The sequence below is a fragment of the Pleurodeles waltl genome, chromosome 2_1 (genome assembly GCF_031143425.1).
Source record: "Pleurodeles waltl isolate 20211129_DDA chromosome 2_1, aPleWal1.hap1.20221129, whole genome shotgun sequence".
Classification (NCBI taxonomy): Eukaryota; Metazoa; Chordata; class Amphibia; order Caudata; family Salamandridae; genus Pleurodeles; species Pleurodeles waltl.
In genome coordinates this window covers 583954515-583981063 of record NC_090438.1, presented here as the reverse complement: position 1 = coordinate 583981063, position 26549 = coordinate 583954515, and the positions used below count along the sequence as shown (strand labels likewise).

General features: G+C 42.7%; 1 protein-coding gene across 3 annotated transcripts in view; it reads right to left on the bottom strand.

Moving 5' to 3' along the window:
• Window positions 1-26549, bottom strand: part of BBS9 (Bardet-Biedl syndrome 9) — a 1749160-nt gene that overhangs the window by 89849 nt on the left and 1632762 nt on the right. The gene's annotated exons all lie outside the window — the stretch shown is intronic.

Below are 26549 nucleotides of genomic sequence, written 5' to 3'. Positions count from 1 at the left end.
AGGATGAATTAGGTCTGCGTGGATAAATACTCAAGCCAAAAAATGGATCCCAGAGAAATGGATCGCAGTTATGCCAGTTTAGCACTTTCGTGTGAAGGATATCCCTAGTAGCACCAAGGGAGATTTTGAAAGGTGGATATTACTCACACCAAAATACCCATATTAAGTCCCTTCAATTCTCTTGACTCGAACATCAAAGGCAAAGATTAGCTCTTTACAATCATACATAAAGACAAACCTCTTCATCATCAGGGCTACAGAACAATTTTGATAATCTCTGCAACAGAAGAATAATTAAGAAAATTAAAATATACAGATCAAATTAGTTTACAAGACTTTACTTTCAGAAGCACACTTTGAAAAAAATGCAGTCTCTGCCACGGTCATTGTGTTGTTCATTGGCAAACATGGCCGAGTTAAATTATATCAAGAAACTTGCTTTTGATTGTGAAAACTAAAAAGTATAGCTATAAACCAAGAAGGATGTCTGTTGTTAAAATTACACAGGGGCAGATGTGCAATGCTCATAGACCTGCAATGTCACAAAGTTGCAAACTGTTACCTTCGTTTGCAGGAAAAACGTTCTGGAAAGAAAGCTTTTGACTGAGGTTTTTCCAACATTTTGCAATAATATTCCTTTGCAAAATGTATGTTTACTGGGTTTGTTCTCCCTGAAAAGTTCAAATGTTCAGGATGTTTCATCTGTCACCTGCTTACAAGACTGGACAGTCCCTACATCCCTGAAGAAACCCACGCTAGGCATGCATATCTGACTGATAGGCTCACCCCCTCCAGTGGCTTTTGGCTCTTGCACAGATATACAAGAACCAGATTCAGACAACATTCTGTTGGGATGAGAGATGCAGAGAAAACAATAAGCCCATTTCACAAGGAAAATGTTATAATCTATACCAGAAACGCATTTTATTTATTGCATTTATGGTTGGCTTGTGATTCAAAAAAATGCTTTTTACAGGCACAGGCAAGTCTCCACTTCCCATGTGGTTTTAGAAGTACTCTTGGCAACTCTAGCCATGCACCAGAGGGATTCTCCATTAGGTAAGAGCCACCTATTCAGGGTTAGGTGGAATAGTGCATTTGCGCTGTACTCACTGCCGCCCTGCCACCCCCATTTATTCTCCACAAAGAGAAACATTTTCCTTATAGAGAAAACTCTAAATTACCCCTCATATAATTTTCAGATTATTACTTCTCCGCTCAACCATTGCTTAATTCTAGCCAGCGGTTAGAAGTGAGGTCACTAGCATTCTATTTTGGTGACCACCATTCATTTTTGGGGACCAGCACTTATTGTTTCTCATCAGAGGTTGACAGGAAAACACAAAAGAAAGAAAAAGAGGAGGAAGGAAAAGATGGAAAACAGTTACCAAGGGAGAAAGCAAGGATCAAAAATAACCTGTAAGAGTGAGAAAAGGGAGAATGCAGTGGCGGTTGGTAGAAGAAAGAGGTAAGAGGTGGAACCAAGTCTAAACAGCTTTGGTATACAGGCATGTGTGCAAAGCTTGGGCCAGTGCTTGGTCTTTTGCAAACTAAGCACACATTAAACCCTTTATACACTAGTTTGCTCTTTACGAAGTGTTTGTAGGGTGGAAAACTACCTGCAAAACCTATGTGAATACCAAAAAGTTTCGAAGTTGTGCATGGTCTTCCCCTCCCCTACTCCTGTCCTCTCCCCTATGTCAATGGAAAAGTCTGGCAGGTCAGAAGGCATTTCTATCTGAGTGATTGCATGAGCGCTTGGAAATCCAGTTCCTTGAACCGGGATTTAGATTTCAGGATTGGCGATCATTTTTATGCCTGTAGGTGAAGCCTATGTGGAAACATTTTGAGAATTAATCCCACACGCTTCTTCATAATCAGATTTCCTGTTACCAGAAACAAAGAAAACTTGAGTGAGGTCCTATCTTTAAAAGTGACATTACAGCCAGCTAATCTTTGGCTACCTATCCTTGCTAATATTTGTTTCACAATCAAAGGCTTTACTCTCTGAACAGAACAGAAATGGCAGCCCTCATCTTGTGAACGTCGCTGCAGCTTTTTATACTGTGTTTCACCCCATTCTCATCAGACACCCACACAAGATTGGTATTCAAGGGCCACTCTTCCCTGGATCTGCTCCTTTCTAACAGACAGAATGCAAGCTATCAGCTTGGCTGCCTACTCATCGGAAGCCTACAAACTCATCTGTGAGTACCTCAAGGTTGAGCCGTCAGCTCCACCCTCCTCTCTTCTTGAATTCGGCAAGAATCTGAAGACCTGACTATTCAAATAACCACCCTGCTCTAAGTAAGGCTAGGTAACACACCAGCTTCATGCCAGGATACCCTTGTGGGTGATACTGTGCTACAAATACATATAACATAACCAATATATGTGAGTTAAACCTCTGATCATTTGTGCCAACCTACAATGCAGAGCTAATGAAAATCTGGCTAACAAGAATAAGATAAGGGTAACAGAAACCAACTTCTGAAAGGTCTCATGAATGAAACAAAATGCATTTCTTCTCATGTTTATTCTGATAGTCACTGACATTTCACATATTATAAAAATGAATGAGCAATAAATCCCCAAGGAGGCAAATAACTAAGGCTAAAGAGGCACAAGAAAACTTAATTGTCAAATTCAAAGTTAAAGATTTTAGCAATGAAGCCCTAAGAGTCTCTCTCACAAGATAATAACATCTCCGCTGACCCATATTTATTGTCTTATTGCTTGCTAATAGGGTTTGAATGGTATGATGCAGACAGGTTCTTTAGGGTACCTCTCCTAGGTAGATGGTTTCCCACCACCTTAGGAAAAGGAACATATGTGCTGTGGGAACTCCAGTGGAAATTACCTTCTCACCAGCTTTCAGCATTGACCAATTGCTTAGCACAATGTATTAATAGGGGCACTCAAAGGGAAACCTCACAGTTGTTCTGACATACATATGGCCACTAGTTAACCCATCACTCTATGCAGTGGGTCAAGATGCTGCAAATTTCTGTAATTCAATGCAGTACATTGTTCAAGCTGTCAGCCTATGTTCAATCCACATATGCACATGAAGAATATCCGCTGGTTTCATCCCAACTACTCTGTACATAGCAATCACCCCATTAACACTGCTAAGTCAGCCAGGGATACAATCCATTGCTATGTCTGAAGGAAAGCTGCATGGTTCTGCTGACAGCCTGCACACCTCTAATGGTACCTCCAAGAGTGCCCCAGCCTCATGAGTCAATGACATCCTTTGGGACAAGGGCAACCTCCTCAAAAGGATCTATATCTGCCTAAGGCAGACAAGAAAACTGGAAGACAGTTATGTGTACCACTCACACAAGGGTGTAAGAGGCCAGGCCTTTTAATAGGAGTGTGGACAAACTGTAGCAGATTGCAGCCCTCCTGACCTTTACATGTGGCCCATGGTCAACAGCAGCACTGGGCTATGTATTCTCAACTCAGCACTAACATTGAGAAAAATGTTAATAAACAGGCAAGCATTTATTTAAATGTTAAATGCATTTAAAGAAAGGAAGTAACTAAGGTATCCTTTACCACTTAACTTTAGGAACACCTCCAATTTTATAGACATCTTGCAACAAATGTTTAAAAATATGATAAAGTATTTTCAAAATTTAAAAAGTGTGTTTCATTAACAGGTAGAAGTGTTTCACCTTAGTACATCAGATTGTGTCAGTGCATTGAGAAGCATTTTTTTTTTTAAGTGATAGTTTTGCAGATATAAATTTAGAAACACTCATGCTTCCCACCACCCTTGCAACAATGCAAATAGTAAACTGAGAGGCAAGTCAATTGTTATATGCGCCCTCTGAAGTGGCCTGGGCTCCTATTATATATGGATAACATTTTAGTTTATAAAATCAAATACTAGAGAAGGTTTTGTACAGCGCACATCCCAAACTCATGTATTTTGATGTCCTCTTATATGTGATAGTGAAGATAAAAGGAGGCAAAGTGAATTAGGACAATTGCCAAGGATTACACAATTTGGTTAAGTGAGGAAGCTGGATTGTTCGTAGGTTATCTGGTTTCATGATCTGCAATTCAGCCTTTAGCTGTACATGCTTCGCTTCCTCTATACCCAGCTTACATTCACCTACACCGTCTGCCACCCTGCTGGCATCAATGAGACCCATTGACCAAACTTGTTTTCCCATGGAAAATGCTTGTAGGTGCCCATGCTGTAAACGTATGGTGAATGTAATTGTTGGAAACAGACCTTCCTGCAGGGTTATCCCCAAATGTTTGGCTTCCAACCTCCTGTTTTTGACTGTGTGCTGCATTTTGTTTTGCTGGCTTTAGGACTCTGGGCACTTTACCACTGCTGACCAGTGCTAAAGTGAAAGTGCTCTCTGTTCAAATGGTATTGGTGATTGGTTTGTCCATGATTTGCATAGATGATTTACCAGCAAGTCCCTGAACCAGGTGTGCCTAGGGCCTGTAAATCAAATGCTATTACTGGGCCTGCAGCACTGATTGTGCCACCCACATGAGTAGCCCTGTAAACATGTCTCAGGATTGCCACAGCAGTGTCTGTGTGTTCAATTGTAAACTGCAATTTTGACCTAGTAAGTGCACCCACTTGCCAGGCCCAAACCTTCCCTTTTACTGCATGTAGGGCACCCCTAAGGAAGGCCCAAAGCAGCCCCTTGGGCACAGTGCAGTATATTTAAAAGGTAGGACATGTACTGGTGTGTTTTACATGTCCTGATAGTGAAATACTGCTAAATTAGTTTTTCACTATTGCAAGACCTATCTCTCCCATATGATAATATGGGGATAGTCTTGAAATATCTTTTAAGTGTAATTTACCATTTGGAGTAGATAGAGATGTGGAGTGTGGGGTCTCTGAACTCACAGTTTAAAAATGCATCTTTTGATGAAGTTGTAAGTTTGAAAATGCCACTTAGTTTGTGAATTCACTCTAGACAGTAACACAAAGGGAAATGAGGTGTGCCCTGCATATCCTGATGGGTCTTCTGGAGCTAGAGTGGTGGGAGGAGCTGCCACCTGCACCCAAATAGGGCTGTGCCTGCCCTTACACAAAGCAGTCTCCAACCTCCTGGAATGTGTCTGCGGCAAGGGAAGGAAAGGCAGGGTCTTGTGCACTACAAAGGCTTTTCTTTGCAGTTTGGTTACTGCTAAGGTAGAAATGGGTATAAGTACTGGACCTCTGATCCCACAAAGTTAGAATCCTTCTGGACAGATGACATTCTGTCAGGAAGAAGAGCTGGATACTGTAGGAGGGACTGCCACTCTGCCTGTTGCTTTGCTGTGCTGGTCTGCTGCATCTGTCCTGAGAGTGAAAGGACAGTACTTAGCTTTTTACATCCTGCTTCCATTACTCCAAGGGCTTGGACTGAGCTTGCCTCCTGTTAAGAAGTCTCAGGGACATCAAAGACTCCATCTGCCAGCACCGGGGATCTCCTACTGAGAGCCCTGGCTTGCCAAGTGGTGCCAAATCCAGCTCCTGGGCCTTTGGGAGCGAGTTCTGGTGCAAACGTAAGGAATCAACACCTCACCTCCCCTGCCTAGTAGCAAGGAACCAATGCCTAAAGGAACTGATGTCGCACCGGCTTCAGTGACGCCTCACCTCCCCAACTCTGTGCAACGTCTTTGTTTCCTCCTCGTTTTCAAAGGTACTGTACTTGGGTCCGTGCGACTCTGTGACCAGCCCGCACTCCCTCGCAAGTGGCATCGGACTGTTGAGAATGACTCCGTCAAGATGCTGTGGTAGCTCCAGTTGGAGTTACTGTGTTTCTAAGCGCTACATAAAGATTTAGGCGGTCATTCTGACCCTGGCGGTTGTAAACCGCCAGGGCAGAGTGCCGCAGAAGCACCGCCAACAGGCTGGCGGTGCTTCCGGGGGCATTCTGACCGCGGCGGTAAAGCCGCGGTCAGAAAAGGGAAGCCGGCGGTTTCCCGCCGGCTTCCCGCTGCCCCAGGGAATCCTCCACGGCGGCGCTGCAAGCAGCCCCGCCATGGGGATTCCGACCCCCTTCTCGCCATCCTGTTTCTGGCGGTTTTCACCGCCAGAAACAGGATGGCGGGAACGGGTGTCGTGGGGTCCCTGGGGGCCCCTGAAGTGCCCATGCAACTGGCATGGGCACTGCAGGGGCCCCCTAACAGGGCCCCATTGAGATTTTCAGTGTCTGCTTGGCAGACACTGAAAATCGCGACGGGTGCAACTGCACCCGTCGCACACCAGCAACTCCGCCGGCTCCATTCGGAGCCGGCATCCTTGTTGCTGGTGCTTTCCCACTGGGCGGGCGGGCGGCCTTTTGGCGGTCGCCCGCCAGCCCAGCGGGAAAGTCAGAATGACCGCCGCGGTCTTTTGAACGCAGTGCGGTCTTCTGGCGGTTCCCGCCAGGCCGGCGGCTTCCGCCGCCGCGGGGGTCAGAATGACCCCCTTAATCCTTGAAAATTCGTATAATGCTTTTGTATGTTGGATGTTTGTCATTTTGGTCTTGTTTTACTTAGATAAATATTGGCTAGTTTTCTAAACTGGTGGGGAGTACTTGTGGTGTTTTCCCTGTGTTACTGTGTGTGCACACAAATACTTTACACATTGCCTCTTAGATTAGTCTGAATGCTTGTGCCAAGCTACCAAGGGGGTGAGAATGGGTTATCTTAGCTGTGTGACTTCCTTACCCTGACTAGAGTGAGAGTCCCTACTTGGGCAAGGTGCAAACCACTGCCAACTAGAGATTCCATTTCTAACCCTTTCTAACCGTTTGGATTCCCCACCAATTACAATATTGACTAATATTACAATGTGTCTAGTATACCTTCAACAAGGTTGCAAAAATAAAAGTGCAGTCGTGCTTTGCACATTCTTAGAAGACACCCACGTCTGTATGTAAAAAGACAAAATATGATTTACTGCAATTACAGCTTACATTATCATGTGTGGGGAGAAAAATGCACAAGTCGTGTATTTCCTTATGTAAGTATATCTTTGATGTATGTAGTTTTCTTCCCATTATTTTCATTTTTAATGTTATTGTTATAGTAAGGGATGGTAAAGGCAAAGAGTCAAATCATTCCGGTGAAGCGAAGGGTCTGGAGGGGGCATATGCAAGCAGTTTATAACCCAAGATTTGAAATTCACTCCCTGCAAGACAGAGTAATTTACAACTGTCTTGAATTTCAATGTACCTTCAAAAATGTGTCTCTTTTGTCCGCTTAAAGCTACTATATTATAAATATCCCTAAAAAAAGAAAGAGGCTATCAACAAGTGCAATTTTATATATTCTCACACTTTTGCCACATCCAGTGCATAAGTGTAGTGACACTGCTGCATCATGTTTACAACACATCTCTAGAGAGCACACCCCACCCAACACCTTCCAGAAAGACCATTCTACAACTAACCTGTCGGCAGGATCATACCCAATTTTTTTGCCTTCGCCCTCCTGTTTTCTGAACCCATTTTTGTTGGCTTTTAGGACCCTGCACTCTTTACCACTGCTAACCAATGCTAAAGTGCTTGTGTTTCCTCCTTTAAAAATAGTAAAATTGGCATTAAATTCCACTGGCGTGTTTAATTTACTTGTAAGCTTCTAATAAAGTGGTACTGTGTGTACCCAGGGCCTGTAAATTAAATGCTACTAGTAGGCCTGCAGCACTAATTCTGCCACCAATGCAGCCTTAAAAACATATGTCAGGCCTGCCATTGTAGACTGTATGTGCATTTTTAAACTGCTGTTTTGACCTGGCAAAATAAACCTTTTGCCAGGACTAAATGTTTCTTTTTAATACATATAGGTCACCTCTGAGGTAGGCCCTAGACAGCCCAAAGGGAACAGTGTAATGAATTTTACAAATTGGACATGTACCTGCAAGTTTTGTATGTGCTGGTAGTGAAAAACTCATCTTTCCACTACTACAAGGCCTGCTTCTCCCATAGGATAACATTGGGTTAACATATTACATTTAATAAGTGATAAATTTCAGATGCGAGCTGATAGAAATTTCAAGTTTGGTGTCTACACAATTATAATGTAAACCCTCTTTCTTTATAAAGTCGGATTATATGTCACAATTGTGAAAATACCTCTTTTAGAAAGTTGCTATTTTATTGTCCTAACCATTTTGTGCCTCCCGCCTGTTTCCACGGTCACATGACTAGGTGTAGCTGGCAGTTGGTCTTTGTATGTTGCTCCCAGACAGTGAGACAAAAGGAGCACAGGCGTTGGCAAGATGGGCCATCTCTGACTAGGTGTAGCTGGCAGTTGGTCTTTGGATGTTGCTCCCAGGCAGTGTGACAAAAGAAGGATAGGCGAAGGCAGGATGGGCCATCTCTGCCTTCAGGAGGGGTGAAGCAATCACCTAGCACACTTGCACTATACAAAAGTTCTGCCCGAGCACACTCACAAAGGGTTTGACACTAGTCTAATGCTGGGGTCAGGGAAGGGTCACAGGAAATTCCAAACACCTCTGGGGGTGGAAACCTCTAAAACCTTCTTCTACTTCAAAGTGGGCATCAGGTATAAAGATTGGACCCTCAGACCCAACTTTTCAGTACACATCTAGACCTGTGGCGAAATTAGAAGGATTGCTGTGGTGCTCTGCAAGAAGGACTGCTACTCTGCTGCCCAGCTGCCTGAGTAAAAGGACTGGGTCTGCATCTTGATCCCATGACCGACACAATGACTTGAAATGCTAATTGGCTGGCCTCCTGACTAGACCCTCAGGGACAGAAAAGGCACCAACTTCCTGGAATTCAGCACCTGGACTCTGTCTGATGTAAGTCCTACCCCACAAGCAGGGCCACCCGTGTCCCGGACCCCTCATTGTGGGACTGAAGGTGTTCTGTAATCCCAGCTGTGGTCCAGTGAGCAGAACGAAGTTGGCATAATGCATCTCTTCACAGCCGCTTCAGAACTGCCACAGAGCAACGCACCCCCTATGACAAACCGTGCATCTCAGCCCACAGTGTCCTCATAACCGCCGATGCGTGACGCATACTAGATGCAGGACTTAGCATCACAAGCCACTCGTCAATGGCATTGTCAACGAAGATGCAGGACTTCGCATCACATCCTTGTAACCCTTCGGAACCACTGCTGCCCGATGCATTGGTAACACACGATTCCGCATTGTAAGCTCCTTGTCAATGGCATCCTCAATGACGACGCAGGACTCAGTATCACAACCCTGCAGCACTTTGAAACCACTGCTGCCCAAGGCATCTGAAACACAGGACTCCGCATTGCAGTCCCTTGTCAACAGAATACACGACAATGACACAGGACTCCACACTGCAGCCCCACAGAACCTCAGAACCACCGCTGTGTGACATATCCTCAACGTGGGATCTCATGGTCGACCTGAACTTGTGACTTTGTCCCAGTCCGGCACAACCAGATAACCCAGTGGTCTTCAAACCTTTGAATGCTGCGCCCCCTTAGTGAAATAAAAAAATCAACAGAGCCCCCCTTCGAATATATCACAATTATTAGATTAAATTAACAATGTTTAATTATGTCTAGACATTCTGATATGGTTTTAAAAATGCAATCAAATACATTATGCCAAACATTCTATTCTGGTCAAGCAGACCTTACTACTGTGTAAAAGTATCCACAGAAAGATTATTAGACGTGGGGGTTTTGAAGAGCATCTGGAGTCCTTTCTCTTTTGACACATACTCCTAGCTTGGATGTAAATGAAAAAAAATGTTAGGGATGGTCCGTTACAGAGCACTTACCTCTGCTCATTTTTTTCAGCTTAAAACAAAGCTCTGTTATCAGCATAATGCTTTTTATGGCCACTCCCACCTCCCCGGGCACTTGATGCCCCCCCCCCCCCCAGAGGGGCCCAGCTCCCAGTTTGAAGACCCCTGAGATAACCACAGATGGTGCTTTGTGCTTCTAGGAACTATTTTTCTTTCAAATGTTGAAACTTCATACCTTCAGTTCTATTGTTTGGATTTTTGTTACTTTGGTCTCAAATAATTTATTACATTTTGGTCTATTTTTCTAAATCGGTGTTGTATTTTTCTTGTGTTGTGTTCTCACTTTTTTACTGTTTTAAGTGCTGCATAAATACTTTACACATTGCCTCTATTTTAATCCTGTCTTCTTTATGATAGGCTACCAGAGAGCTACACAAAGGTTACTTTGGGATTTTCTTGTGTTCCACTATTACAGAGATTGTGGTTGCTGCTTGAGTAGGGTTTCACCCCACCCCCACCCAGTAACCCAACTTCCTACACCAACAGAAAAACACATAAATTAATAGGTGGAATGCTTGAATTAACCTTAGCCATTAATAATTACTTAAGGCCTCATTCCAATCCATAAGTGTGTCCTCTATAGCACTGCAGACAGAAACTAGTCTGCGTACCCCCCTTTGCACTTAGAGCATCTCACATAGAAAAACAAAAAAGAGGGTGGGTGGAATAGTTGAATTAAACTCAATCCGTCATAACTGCTTGAGGTCGCATTCCAGTACGGTATGTGTCTAAATATTGTGGACTAATTATCCACTGACAAAAATATTGAGTCCTAAATATAGAAATATATCGTCCCATTTGAGGTAATAATATGACATTTACAACCTGACATACAACCTTTCAGTTCACCATCCTTTTCAAGCACAGATTACAAAATAGTGCTTAGGGAACCGATGCAAGTTGGAGCACTTTGCAACCTTCTAAAGGGCATCAAGTACTACATAAATGCTACAATGCAATACACTGCATGCAAAATCAAGGCCCATATGTACGGAAAATGTCGCACAACCGTTCTAGCAGTTGTGCTCATTTTTCTTAACTCGAGCTAACGCCATTCCCTAACCCCATCTGTGCCCCCTATTAAAAAAAATGATGCACGATGGTGCTAAATAATGGTTAGTGTTTCAAAAAGAGACGCTAGCCGGATGGCGTTAGGGAAATTGCGCTAGTGGCTTAAAAATGACCGTAGGCTGATTAGAGGCTAAATATCTGCCGCTAGTCAGCCTAGCATCATTTTTGGATGCACAGGCAGCCAAAAAATGTACTCCTGTCTAAATATAGACAGGAGTCATTACCACAACCCCAATGCCCACCACAGAGAACAAGTGTCCCCAGGCCAAACCCAAAAAACCCAGTGCCAGGCAGGGGTCCCCGTGTAAGGGTCCCCAGTGGCACACCACATGCATACACATAAACTTACCTGTAATGGGCTCCCCCTCCAGTAGTGTCCCTGTGGTGTCAGTGGTGGTGATGCTGGGGGTTGAGGTGGGCATCTATGTGCCCATTCCATGGTGTTTCTCCATGGAAATGGGCCTACCAGCACTTAAATGCCTGGTCTGACCAGGCGTTAAATAATGACGCTAATCAGGCTTAGCGCCATTATCTAGGTCCACCTCTTAGTTGCGTGTCGTTTCAGCATCGGGATTTAAATATGCAGCTAGGGGCTAGCGTCATTATTAGGAGGGGAACGCCTACTGTGCATCTCATTGTTGCAATGAGATGCAAGGTGGGTTGGCGCTTCCTTGAAATGGCGCTAATTCCAATATTTTGATGCTCGGCAGGTCTAGTGTTAAAATATAAATATGGAGATAAGTCTGTGCCGCTTTAGCATCAAAATTAATGACGCTAAGGTGACACTCACTTTCCATAAATATGGGCCCAAGTTTAATAGGTATCACATCTATGCAGTGGCTTGACAATAGTTACGCTAGGAGAAAGTCATCTGCGGAAGAAAGTGGTGGATTCGTAGCTTGTTAGGTGTAAGTTAGGGCAATATTTTTGCATCATCTAGCACCAGAGATGGGAAACAGCCAAAACGCAGTAGTAAATTGTGAAATAATACAAATCAGAACAGTGAATTCCAAGGTGTTAAACACTGAAAGGTAATGATCTCACTCTAGGTAATGCTTCTGCTTGGATCCCCTAAATTTCATTGTGCCCCTAATCCTGGCCCAGCTCCGAGGAAGAGATGGGGGTTACATATGCCCAATTTGGTTTGAAAAGTAAGTGAATATCTCTAAATGTGATATGGATATCAAAGTTGAGGCCACTCCAATGGAGAAAAATATCCAAAGGTTTTCTGTCCCAATGCACAAATCTATTAACTTACTCCTGTGAACGACCCACAGGACTAACTTTAGTCAAGGAAAGTGTGCATTTAAACACACTAGGAATAGTACATCTGGAAATATATTGCATGAGTACTCCTATGGACTATCGTGATTTCACAGAAAATTGTAAATCTACTCATATTGTGGTCATATCACTGTGAATCGCAGATCTTTGACTCCTGCTGTGGCCCTTAGACCAGGAGGGATACACACTGTCCAGATGCCAAAAGCACACCACAGAGATTCTAAATACACAGGTGTTGATGTATACCAGATGTGTAATTTCCAACCTTTTAGGATTTACACACTCCAGAACGGGGAATAATGTGCTGATTTCACTTTATTACCCATACTGATCTTTGCAAAAGGCACGTGTGCATTATTTGCCCCCCTAAAATGAGGCAGGTTTCAATACATAAGAGTACACTGTTCCACAGAAGATAATAGATTCCACTAGGCACTTCTATATCTAGAAACAAAATACCATCACACATGCAACGGACGTCATGCTTCATCACAGGGATTGCTCCTCGTCAGACTGGCACTGCTATGTGTGACGGGCCCACTGCAAGGGGGCACTTTGCTGGAGATCGTTACTGAAAGTCCGTGCCATGGTTTAAAGAATGTAGGGATGAATTCAAACCCACATGCAAAGAAAGAGCAGGAGAGAGAAAGCAGATGAAATTTGCTCAAGAACCTCCAAAAAACATACAATTTATTGATCAGCGAAGGTTCTTGGTCAAGGTTAAAAGAATGCTAGGGAGTGAAAAAGAGATAATGCTAAGCCACTCTACCAACAGAACAGAGACGGGAGAAGAAAAATATCTTCAATCATCATAACGGGTCAACATGTTTCGTGCCGAAAGAGTCCGTACAGATCAAGTGGTGCTTCTTCAGGACCAAATAACAAAGAAACACTTCTCCTAAACTACTTGGAAAGACCTCAGTGTGTCTGAAAATGTGTATGCAAAGAAGTGAGTCACCTACTCACAACTACATTGTAAATTAAATGGATGGTGTAAAAGGAAGCCTGCAGAAAGAAAAGGGAACATATTAAAAAGGTCAACTGAAATTCTGGATCCAAAACACTTATAGTAAAGCTTAATCTTTAAGGTGACATGGCACTCAGTGAACAAATTGTGACCATGCTCAGTGTGAATGAAAAAAAAAATAGCCAGAGCAGCTTCCTTTTACACCATCCATTCACCATCCAATGTTTCTTTTTTTGGTGCACTTCTCTACTGGTTTTTTTCCCCACTTATAACAGGTTACATCCTATCTTTCAATACTGCAAAATGTTTCTGACCGTAATGTAAATCCCCCAACTTAACCGCTAATCATTGTTAGGTTTCTGATAAATAAACTAGTAAGAGCATATGCTTTAGATTACAGTACCACAAAAAAACACCATAAAGCTGCAAATGCTGAAATGGCTGCCCTGTCGGATGTATCTCTTGAAGAAATTCATCATAAAAGTATATTTGTATTGAATATATAAACATAGAGGGCAGAGCTTTGAAACACAATCTTCAGGTAATCTAAATATTTGCATGACAGTCAGGAGCAGGGCAGGGTTTAAAAAGAAACACGGGTACCACAGTAGCAGCTGCTCGCTATGAGGTTTTAATTAAGCATAACCATGATAGGGATGCAATGTTTCTTTCATAGCAACATAAAGTGGTGCCCAGGGACCTTAACACAGCAAACTGCAAGGGCAATGAAAATGCAACACAACTTTGTGTTTCATCCTTAAAAGTAAACAGTTGGCCATGGTAAAGGCGGGTGTCAGCTGATATATTCAGTTCAAACCACTCATTGCAGGATGTTGGCAGCCATCTTAGTTCTGCACTTAGTATCAATCTTATTCACTCTTTTTCCCTTTCTCTATGCCCCCTTGCTCTCTGTCTCTCAAGTACTCTTTCTTTCTTTACATAATTTCGTTTTCCTCTCTCTCCTGTTATCCTTACCCCCCACGCTCTTTACACATACTCTAACGTTTCTGTCCCACCTTACCCTTTACTGGCTCCCTCCTTGTCACACTCTCGCCCTCATTATGACTTTGGCGGTCAAAACAGTTGACCGCCGAAGTCACGCCCCACATGAGAACGCCATATTATGACTCCTGGCAGCTCTCCGCCATAAGTTAGGTGGAGAGCCGCCAGGAGCCATACTGGCAGTCAGCGGTCTTGTGGAGGTTGCTCCACTGGCACCACCACGCCATCACAACACCGCCCACCGTATTACAACTTTGTAATCGGCATGGTGGTGTTGTGGTGACGGGGCGGTGCTGGCAGAGCAGGCCCCATTGACCCCGTTCCCTGCCAGATAACTACCAGGTAAGGTGATCGACTGACAGGGAAGGGGGGGTGTTGAGTGTTGTGTGCGTGAATGGGGGTGTGTGTGTGCGAATGGAGGGGGTTGGCGGTTGTTGTGTGTGTTTGTGTGCATGTGTGTGTGTGTGCAAGTGTCTGTGTGCTTGTGTGAATGCATGTATGTGGGGGTGGGGGGAGTGTTGCGGCCATGTGTTCATGTGTGTGTGAGAATGAGTGAGCATGGATGTGTGCGTTTATGTCTGTATGTGTGGTGCGTGTGTGGATCGGGGAGTCAGTACGGGTATCGGGGGGTCAGTACAGGGGGTCAGGGGAAAGGGGGTCAGTAGGGGGAGCGGGGTTAGTACGGGAATCGGGGGAGGGGGCATTGCTGCTTGGAGGGTGGGGGGCTCCCGATGGGATGGGGGGTTAGTGGGGGGCTCCTTCAGGGAGGGGGTGTTGGGGAGTCCTGAAGTGGCAACAGGAATGAGTATTTCTGTCGCCAGTATCCTTCCCGCTAAGGATTGCATGGCAGGGCTGCCACCACGGAATGCCTGGGGGTAAGGATACTCAAAATACCACAGGCGGTGTTAGGTGGACCGCCGGGCCGATGGTGGTCAACATTTGGCTAGGCAGTCCTACCCCCCCTGGTGGTAAAGGTGGTGAACTGGCTGCAATGGTCACTTCCCTTGTCATAATTTGGTGGTCCTGCACCACCACGTTGTCGGCGGTCTGGCTGCTACCACCGGTGTTGCGGCTCAGGACCACCAGGGTCATAATGACCCCCTCTTTCTCTTTCCATCTTTTCCTCTTCCCTCTCTCGTCCATTTTCCCACCCTCTCATCCTTTCCCATCCCATCTCTCAGTTCTTCTTTCTGTCTCTCTTTTTATTCCCTGCATAAAACGGGTTTGGGCTGCTCCAGCAAAGCCCATCAAGATAATGCCTTTGATATGAGGCAATATCATGATGGGCTTGGAAACAGCAGCCTGTGTAGTCAAAACAAAGTACTAACTAGAAGAAATATCGGGTTGAATGTATTCAGTTTACACACTGCAGGCACAAAACAGGTGCTGGGTTCTGTCTCTTTCATTGCCAACAGGTCAAAGTCATAAACAGTGTACTTTCTTTCAGGAGCAGACAGACTGCAAGAAAAGTATGCTATTGGATGAATATCTTGGGTCTTGACTTTTCTGAGACTAATAGCACCAATAGTGAATCTGAAAACATCTGCCTCTACAAACAAAGGCTGGGTAAAGTGTAAAACCAGTCTTTATGGTGTTCTGACTGCATTGACATCGTTGCCCCATCAAGAACAAGAAACACAGAAGAGCCACCAAGCAAGCCCGCTGGTACACCGAGGACCTCAGGACAGCCATGTGCCACTGCAAGCTTCTCAATAAGAGGTGCGCACCAACAAAGACCCCAGGCAACAGAGCCACCTACAAATCTGCACTCAACCTATACCACCAATAACTATATAAGCTGAAAAAAAAACAGCCCTGGCATCACGCATTAAAGCTAACTCCAACAACAGTAAGGAACTGTTCTGCCTAGTCAAGGAATTCACCAACCGCACAACAGCAACAACCAACATCTCTCCCTCTCAGGATCTATGCAACAACTTCGCAGATTTCTTTAACAACAAAATTGCCAAAATCTACAGATATCCCTGACTCAAGCCTGAAGACTTTTTCAATGGCCATACCTCCACACACGTGACCATCACAAGGCTAACCACCTGGAACCACCTCACCACTCAGAGCACTATTGCCATTGTGAAATCCATCCACTCATGGGCCCTGTCCAACCCATGCCCCACCACATCTTCAATCTAGGAGCATTCAGGATCCGCCTCAAACTTTCTACTCTACTCAACATCACACTGGATTCTGCCAACTTCCCAGATAGTCTGGAAGCAAGCAGAAAACTAACCTCTGCTGAAGAAAACTTCAGTGGACCACAACAAAATCAGCAACTACAGACCCATCTCCCTATTCCCTTTCCTGCCAAAGTCATCGAAAAAGCCATCAACCAACAACTCTCCATCTAGTTGGAGCACAATCACCTTCTGGACAACTCCTAATCTGGATTCTGCAACAAGCACAGCACTGAGACAGCCTTGATCGCAGCCACACATGACATCAGGGCCCTTCTCGGCAAAGGAGAGACAGCCACCCTTATCCTCCTAGATCTCTCAACAGGCTTCGACACCATCTCCCACCACATGCTCATCACCAGACTTCATGACATAGGCATCCAAGGAACCACCCTCAGATGGATCGCCTCCTTCCTCACCAACAGAACACAAGTTTACCTTCTACCCTTCGCCACCGGACCTAACCAATCATCTCCGGAGTCCCTCAAGGCTAATCACACAGTCCCACCCTCTTCAACATCTACATGTCCCCCTTGCGAACAAAGTCAGATCCCACCGACTCAACATTATATCCTACGATGACGACATGCAACTCACTCTCTCCAAAAACTCCACCACCACCAGAAACAACTTCCACCAATGCATGATCGGCATCACCAAGTGGATGGGGAATAACTGCCTCAAGTTCAGCACAGACAAGACAGAAGTCTTGATCTTCAGCAGTGACAGCTCCCTCTGGGATGCCTCCTGGTTACACACAGAAATGGGGTCTACTTTAACCCCAGCTGAGTACACCAGGAATCTCTGCATCATCTTGGACAGCAAACTCATCATGAGGTCCCAAGTCACTACAGTGTCATCCTCCTGCTTCTTCATCCTGCGCATGTTACGTAAGATTTTCAAGTGGCTTGTCCAAAATAAGAGACGCACCATCATCCAAGAGTTCAAGGCCCTGCAAGACTCCAGACCCAGTTACATCAACCACCGCCTGAGATTCCACAAACCCTCCAGAAACCTTTGCTCTGCCTCCCTCACGCTGGCCCAAACCCTCCCATACTACACAGCAGAGCAGGAGGACACTCCCTCTCCTATCTCACAGCCAAAGCCTGGAACGGCCTGCCACTGCACCTCAGAACCTCCCCTTCTCCACAGGAGTTCCATAGGATGCTGAAAACCTGGCTCTTTGGCTGAGACCCTGAACCCTGCCAGCACTTGCATACCCTCATGGGTCGACTGATTGATTTATTGAGGTACTTTAGATGACAGTCAAATCACTTTTGGAGCCAACTTAAAAGCTATATTTCAATTAAATATATTATAATGTTAACAACCATTTAATTAATTATGTTAAAGTTCAAACAATACATTCTAACTCTAAAATACAATTTCAAATTAATAAATATTAAAACATTCCTCCATCTAAGCCCCAAAAACTCACATGACAAAAAGAAAGGTAACAGAAGTAGTGATAAATAAAAAAATATTTACAGAATCCCCCAAAAAACAAAAAATATACATATTTTTCTATCAATTAATATTTTTCAAGAAACACTACTCAATCAGTCACCAAATAAACCTCTCCACTCAATTTAAAAAGCATGCATTTATAAATAATAAATAATTGAAGATGAACATTGTTTAAATATAAAAAATAATTAATAACATTTAACATCCATACCCCTAATAAATTCAATAGCCCCAAAAAAGAAAGAGAAAAAAAAATTAGACATACATATAAACAAGTAATTTTCAAAAACATTAAACCATTACATAATTAATAATTTAGTCAATTAACATTAATTACTAGATACCATTAAGAACACTATCCAAACCATCCCATAATGAAGCAAGCAACTTGAAAAAATAATTAGTCGCTGTTAAAATTTCACTTTGTTTTATAAGTAAAGACTAGAGCCAGTCAACCACCTCTGACTCAGTCTGACGTTTGGGAGCATAGTTTTGTTTCTCCTCAAGAGCCTGCAGTTCAACTGCTGTTCATGAAGTAGAAACGTACTGCACATATGTCGCCAAGCTCTTGTCCACTCTGTAGCCATGATGGCAAGCGGCATCTGTCAACGCTCTTTTCTGTCGAGGACCCCCATGTAATTGATGTCGGTCCCAGACTGAAGAAGTCTTTAAATGACACCCACTTATGAGGAAAGACCACCTGCTTTGGAAATTACGTGATTCACATTATGTTCCACAGTCAGTTCCTGCCATGGGCGCCAAAAGCTGCTTTAGGTGAAAAAGGTAGAGAAGTGGGCAGTAGACTCACTGCAGCAGGGAGGGTAAAAGCAGTGCCTCGGCCACCCCACCTATACAACAACTTGCTTGCTGACCTCAAAATTACCCCTACTAGTCTATTTCATTCTGCTGGTTCTCTGTTGAACCATTTGTTTGATTTCTTCCCAATCTGTAAATATGTTCTAATACTGGGTTTCTAGAAGGGTTACTTGGTCAAAGGTGTGTGATGGATTTATTCCAGCTGCTGATTAGGTATTTTTTGAACCCTAGTTAATATATTCGAGTTGTCTGGCTGGAATGGTATGCATTCTTTTATGCCGTGGGGTCTGACATTACACCATGCTTGGGAGGTGAAAGGATATTAGAGGATAGTCAGAACATAGTCGTATCTAAACCATAATGATGCCAGTTTCCACACTGTGATACAATAAGAAATAAGTAAAGCAAAAAGCTTTATGCGGTGTACTCAACGTTAACGGCTGGAACCAAGGCCAACATAAGTTTGAATAGATCTAATGAACGTTAGAGGTAGTTATTCCCCTCAATGCTGGCTTTAGATTGCAGCATTTCTGCATTTCCTGAAATTTCAGTTTCTTGTAGACTTTTGCTGGAGGTGCCTGGCTCCATTCTCTCCTCTAACTCAACAAAATCTTTTATATTTATTTGGGGATTTTAAATTTCACTTTATCTTATAACTATAATTTTTTTTCTTGTAGTGCTACAGGCAAGGTAGCCTGAATAGCGACAGAAGAACTCAGTGGCAGCTGGTGACATTTGAAAGTGGTGGGGCGTAAAATTTGTGTACGACTTAAAGCGAGCAAGCTTAATGGTCAAACGTGGGGTCCAAGGTGGGTCCTCCTCCCAAGAAAAAATTGAAAAAAGATATGGTGCATTTGACAGCAAATTAATTTAGTGAGAAAGCAAGGTTTTTAAAGCAGTGGGAACGTATAGTCTTGAAGTATTAAGAGCATTAAAAACTGCCCCATATCTTACTGCATTAAGACGTTCAACAGTTACTTTAATGTGCAAATTGTACAGTGCAACAACTTCAGCCTCTTTAAAGTGTGTGCTTGCCCAGTGTCTTGCATTGCATGTGGCATCAACTTTGGAAGAAAATGCTCTAACCAGGCATCAGGAAGCACCCACAGCTTCTGGCTGCAAATAATCATACAGAAATATGTGCAGACAGGTCTTCAAGTGGGATGCAACAAGTGGGGGCTCTCTAAAAAGGAAGATGTAAAATACATTTCTGTGATTCCCAGAGTGTGCCATCCGGCTATATTTTGCTTTCTCTCTGAGATGTTATTGCATCCAGAAATAAACACAACTGACATACACCTAAACCCTGTCAGTACTGTTGGCTTTGTCAATGGTTGTTAGCTGTTTAAGATAAATGAGTAACAACAATAATTAGTTATGAATAATTAACATTGGAAATGTTTCAATTCTGAAATTGTGAGACTGAATTAAATATTATTGAGGCCTATGGAAGGAGTATGCCCTTCAGTTATGTGTGCTTTACATTAAATATGTATGCCCTTTTTCTCGTCACATCTCATCCATCTGCTCATTTTCAACATCCTCTCTTTGCTTTTCAGCACCCTCTTTTCACTCTCCCTTGAATGAACTCTGTTGCATCTCCATCATTTTACTATCACAAACATATACTTAGCAGACAGTGAAAAGTGCGACGGGTGCTGTTGCACCATGCACACGACAACATTGCCGCCGGCGTCAATGTTGTGGGCTACTTCCCACTGGTTTCTGCCCGCTGAACCAGCGAGAAACTCCTAATAGGGGCTGCGGGAAAGTCACTGCACTGGCGGTGACCTGACAATGGGCCTTCAGCAGACGGGCTTTTCCATCCGCCGAAGTCGAAATGAGGACCTTAGTGTCTCCCAGTGGAAAATAGCTTTTGCTAAAAGCTGTCTTTATTAATCAGCATTCATGGTAAAGAAATTAGCTGAGAACTGTTGAACTATTTAGAGACCAATATCCTACTCAATGAAATACAATCCTACTTTTGTAAAAACTATAGCACAGAGACAATGCTTCTAACGACTGCAAAATTGATATTTTCTCCTCTAGACAAAGGTCATTCTGACATCCTTATACTATTAGATCTCTCTGCAGCCTTTGCCATTGTGGCACATTGAATTCTTATGAACCATGTGGACAATATAGTGAAGCAGCTGGTATTGGATTTTCTCTTTCCTCTCTAACTCCTCACAAAAGGTATCAGTCCATCCTTTCAAGCCCCCTGTCATGAATGCCCCTGTGGTGTCCCCAGGCCTCTGCATTTAATCTGACACTTACATGAACCCAATGGCCAAGCTTGTCCAGCCCTATGACATCCAAATTGTGCCTTATGCTGATAACACTCAGCTGATAATGAATCTCGCTGAATAGTCCTCAGGTTTTTATGACAATTTCAAGGAATGCCTCTCATCAGTAGCACACTGGATGGAATTTTGCTGCCTCAAATTTAATGTGGATAAATGGAGATCCTGCTTTTCAGGCAATCCTCCTCATTATGGTCTCCCGCCTGGTGGCCTGAAGACATTGTCTCCCCCGTCCCACCCACTACAACTAGAAATGTTGTCATCAGGATTGATTCCCATCTCTCCAACTCTGACCATGTAAACTCAGTTTCCACTACTTGCTTCTCACTCTTCAAAACTCTTTAGGTTCATTCCCATTGCTACACACTAAACTCTGATACATGCCATCATATCATTGTTTAGATAGTGGCAGCAATACCTTCTTACTAGAGCCGCCCAGTAATTTAATTAAACCTCTCCAAACAGTGCAATAGCAGCAGCGAGACAGGTTCTCAACATAATCAATAGCAATGAAACTGCCTCACTGGCAACCAACTAAAAAAAAATACAAGTTAAAGTCCTTTGCCTCGCTTATAGGGCAGAGGCTGGAATTGCCCCAAATATCTTGAGGCACTTTTTAACCCCTACACTCCATCTCTGCTGGCCTCAGAATCCTTGTGTTTCCCCACTTTCATAAGACACACATTGGAGGCTGCTCATTCTCCTTCAGAGTCACCAAACCCTAAAATGCCCTTTCTCCACCTATTTGTGCAGCCCCCTTGGAAGCCTCTTTCTGCGAACTGAATAAAACCTGGCTATTCTACCTCTAATACACTCTGGTTCCACCTTTCTGCTGTTACTTACTGGTCTTCACACTGGATTACTCAGCCCTGAGTTGCGGCTTTCGCTATACAAATTTTACATTAATGCATTTTCGGTTTCTTGGTGCCATGATCTATAAAAGCAGGGCCAGCTTGAGGAAATAATTCAAGTATAGGAGGCATTATCCACTGAAATGTATGGGTCTGCAGTGATAAAGAAAGTGGTTGAGTTTATGTTGTGGTGGGCTACCACCCATTTAATGGAAGGGTGTTGGATAGCGCCATACAGTTCAGGTTTGCGGTGCAAGCTATGACTACCTCAACCCCTTTCTCTGCTTCTCAGTTTTCATTACTCAGTTTATAATTTATGGTATCAGTTTGTAGAAGTTCCTAATAGGATTGGGGGGAAGAGTTCTGAGTGGCTACCTCACAGCAATGTGCTTACATCTGTGACTGCAGTGGTTGGTTGAACTGAGGTTGGTTAAAACATTATTATTGATTCATGTCTGTATCGGTTTGGATGCTGAAGCAAGATGAATGATGGTGGTAGAAAACAGTGGTTGGGATCAATTAAATTGAATATTTAGATGGGTATTGTAGTGGAGCTTATGTTGTTAACCAAGAAACAGTACTGTTAATGACACTGCTATGGCCATATGCCTTAGTGTTAGTGGGAGCGCTGTAACTATGATCCAAGCTTTTGCCTTAGACATGGTTTATTTATGATATGAAACCCACTGTTGGCACAGTCCTTTCCATGATCTCCTTAAGGCAGATGAATTTCTTCTTAAAGGCTCTTAGATGTCTGTCAATACCCTACATCTTTCCTATGTATGTATGTTTTCTTTGTGTGCTGGAGTCACCAGCTGCATTGAGCACTTGAATGTGTTAAGTTCCAAAAGGATTTTTTTTTTTGCAAAGTATCAGGGTCATGCATGTAACATATGAGACTTACTTTTGAATGTGCCAGTTTTTAGGCTTGCGTACACATGTCAGAAGGCATGTCAAGAGATAAGGCTTATTTATTATATCTTGATGGGCACGGGGCAGTAATACTCCTAAACTGCTTGCATTGATCTCAGGACAAGGAAAGGGTGGTGGTTTCTTGGCCGCTCTCTGGTGTGAGGCTTCACTTGTCTGGAGAATGTTTTACTTGACAGCACCCCATGAATGGACCACATTTACAAGGATGCCTTGAACCCTCACATTGATTGGGGACAGCAGCAGTGATCTTGTATTATTGTGTGTAACTTTGCTTATTTTTCATGGCATTGTTGCTAGACAATCAATATACAATGTTGCTGCAGAAAGAATCTTGCTATGCAAAGTCAAGATTTCCTCATGTAACAGAACAATTGGATCCTTTTTGATAAACATTTGTAAATAGAAGTATTTTGAAAACCCCAATCCTGTTAAGAAAACAAACGTTGAGCTATTTAACTTTGGGCATTACTAAAGACTTTAATGGTGGATGACATTAAACACAAGGTTTAATCCTGTGACAGAACAGAAAGAATTATCTTATCATGATAATGTTACCTATGCTATGAGTGCAAGTATGCATGAAATATTAAGGTTTTTAGTGATATATGAATTACCTATTAGAGCAACCACAGGAATATTAATGCATGTTAATTACCTTTACATTGCAACAAAGAGTCAAGTAGGAACTGGGATTATTTCAGCACAGAGTGCATATTTCTGAAACTTGAGGTAGTTATCTTACTTATAGAGGACAAGTGTTGATGAACAGATATATAAGACACTCCATATCTTGTATGCTTTAATTTCAGAAACAGCAGGTTTCATACCACAACACAATCAGTCTGTTACAAAGAGACAAAGCTAAGGTACATTCTTTCACTGTTTAGGAAGATACAGATCTTTCATGGCAGATTGGTATGATAGCTCCTACTGCCTTTATATACCCACTTTGTCCTGTAGACATCAGTTCCCAGCAGAAGTTATGAATTAGAGAAGTAATGTCTAGTATCTCTGTTTTCTCTCTTATCCCATTCTCTTTCCCGTATTCTACTATTGGGCTCACATTCTTGTTGCATGTGGTCATTGTGGAGGCAGCGAAAGACAGAAGAGTGTGTCACCTCTATTGGATCCAGATTGCATGGTCGCTGCTTTCTGACACCACATCAGTGATAAAATACTGTGGAAATTGCTTCAAAACAGTCTTTATGAGTCTCTTTCTTAGGTTCTTGGATGTTGCCTTTTGAGGATAATATGAAGAATCTCATCATGTCTGCTTTGTGAAGGATACGTCCCAAACCCCCTAGTGTACGGGCCAATGTCCAAGCTTTTACTGTCAGAATGCTGGCAATTTTCAACAGTAAAGGGGTTTCAACCTGATGATCTTTAAATTTGTAAAGTTTTTGCAGACATTCAACTGAAATGCACTATCCATGATATTTAATGTTTAACTATTAGCAATGGGTATAGCCTACTAGCAAGCCGTCACCAATTATTTGACTAAAAGAAAGTATTTATCAGAATTAACTAAAAGCCTTTGCAGACCAGTAACATTCTTAATTGCAATGAATACACCAATTGTCATAATAAAGTACTCATCTAACGTTCAGACAAAGGATCCAAGAAAAACTGTCATTAAATGCATGCTGGAAAGTTGCATCTCTACTAGCAGTGACAAGGAGTAAAGACTCCTTTAAAAATTGTAGTACACCTCACAAGAGCACAAGAAGAAGAACTGTAGCAAATTAACAGTCTACTGGATTTCCAATCACTGGTGTATCTGGGAGAAAACAACATACAGTAGAAAGGCAGCTACTAGTGTTTTCTGCTGTCTCCTTTGAGTGCACCGGTCATGCTTTTAATAGCTGACTAGTGTATAGAGTAGAAGAAATTTTAGGAACAGGTTGATGAGTAATATGGTGGCATCGTGATTGGTGACTGTTTAGGCAGGAAGAGAATAAGGCGGGACAAACGCACATCTCTCACTCCACATCTACTAAGCAATGGGTATAGCTACTGGTCCCTGGGTAAAACCCTCTGTCCTTCGTCCTTAGACGCCAAAGTCATACACCACAACTTAATGAATAAAACATAACAACCTTACCAAGAATAAGATCAGAAAACAATACTGCAATGGTCTGTGATGAAAATCTATGATGAAAATGTGATGTTGCTATGAAAATCTCAGAGCCATACTGAATGCCACCAACCTATCCGAAGTTCCCTAAAGTAAAATGTGTCTACATAAATCCTGACATTAAAAATCATCTGATGTAAAAAAAAACAAAGTCAACAAAAATATTGCTCTACACATATGCCTCGGACAGCCTCGCTGAGGAGAAGATAAACGTAACTAGGGACTGGTCAACGCGGTCTCTCAAAATATTGCCTTCTTGCTATAAGGACCAAGCTCAGTCTTAAAAAAAAGATGTAATTATCTCATATTCTGTAGTATATAAATAACGTATCACACCTAAACTTTCAAGGGCTTTATCTGCTCTTTTGAATGTTTTTCACGGTACTCGTTTGCTCTGCAGTTTCATCTCTACTAAGTAGAGCCTCAGAACAGTTTTATTCTATTTACAATAAAAATACAATAATGTTTGCATTGTTTTCACCCAATGCGTGTCCTCTGCCACTTCACCACCATACAGTAGTGCCCCAAAAGCCCCAAGATGTGCGTTTGGCACACTGGGCGAAATCTTGTATGCTTGCTAACAAACTTTCTTCTACGTTTAGAAAACTATTCATTTCTCTCTTTATTATATGCATACTCATTAATCTGTCCTTCTTTACTGTCTTTGAAATTGGTGAAGGCATAAAAAAATCTTCATCTAGTGAAACTATATAAAATGCTATATTTGATATTCCCCGTTTAATTTACGCATGGCCCTACTGGGAGATACAATAAGGTAAGCTATATTAGAAACCAGTCAAATAACATGATTAGGCCTTTTTTTTTTTTTAAGTAAACAACATTATTGAGCAACAACATTTTAGAAAGCAGACGTTTTAAACGTATTGTTTGAAAAAGGGAAAAGATTGGTTTAAAGTATTGATGGGAAATACACCGAAAAAGTCTTTCAAAATGTACGATAAAGACAATATTGGTTGGAAATGTCGCCCGTGTAACACGCCTGTGCTTTATCTGCATGTGTGTACAGACAACATAAATGAGTATCTGGTGAAGTTCTTGGGCGAGGGTGGCAGGTCCATGGAAGACTGGGTGCCCCCAACTATTAGAATGACAGATGCTTTGAACGTTTCCTGAAGTGAGTCTTGTTTTCGATATTGTTATGTGAAGAACATGAATTCCCAAGTAAAATTAAAAATAGTATTTTCTAGTTATCTTCACACCAAAGCCCTGCCCCTTTCATTTCAGGTTAAGAAGCAAGGAAAGGGGTAAATTCATAATAACATATTGAGCCAAAGGGCCCAATGAAGAACAGTCCTTTCAAACTTAGAGGCCAATTCACACACTAGATTTTGTTGTATATTTATTAGTACTCCAAGAGTAATACAACCGTTCTTCACATACCTTCTTGCAGAGCTCTGTGCCTAAGCCTCTCCTATCTTTTATGTGCAGAGATATCCAGCTGACTGAGGAGATCACCACAGGTGTAAGTATACGTTTTAATAGTAAATGCGAGAGGGATATAGGGGAGTAGCTGGAAAATTGAGAATTATTACTAGGTGAGCTGATGGACTGAAGGAGGAGTAAGGAGTGTTTAAATGAGGCACACAGGTCCTCCAACAAAAGAGTAAGTGTATCGCTATTCACCAACTGCCCTCCTATAGATTCTACAGCCAAAAAGGACACAAAACACTTTTAAATGTGCTCCAGGTGAGAGCTGGAGTCAGTTCAGCACCAAAACCTTGCAAACCATTGGTGCTGCAAC